Source organism: Condylura cristata, unplaced genomic scaffold (assembly GCF_000260355.1).
Source record: "Condylura cristata isolate star-nosed mole 26May11 unplaced genomic scaffold, ConCri1.0 scaffold00030, whole genome shotgun sequence".
Lineage (NCBI taxonomy): Eukaryota > Metazoa > Chordata > Mammalia > Eulipotyphla > Talpidae > Condylura > Condylura cristata.
The window spans coordinates 14,140,954-14,141,349 of record NW_004567131.1 but is presented as its reverse complement, the minus strand read 5'-3'; positions in this window follow the sequence as shown (position 1 = coordinate 14,141,349).

Here is a 396-nt window from a genome sequence, read left to right as displayed (position 1 = left end):
TGTTTTTTTTCAAACTCCTTTTCCTTAAATTATCTAGAGCTACCAGCTTCTATAATGGCTCAGTCACCACTTTGATACGATGTTATTTGGTTGTTTTTTAAAAATTTAACTTATTATTTTTATATTATTATTCCAATAGACTGTATTCAAGGCAGTGATCACTAACACAGAACACAACAGGAGCTAACAATCAGCCAGGTTGTTCTCAGGACCCGGTCTGCCCGGCCCAAGTCGCTGACATGCACATCGGTAGCTCATACACTGCTACCTCATAGCACAGGCTGCAGGGGGAGTGAGTGAAAACACAGATGCTGCTGTTCCCTTAGAAGCTATTTAATAAATATCATCAAAAAACAAAATGAAAAATAAGCCCTCCAGAGCACAACCACCTCAGGT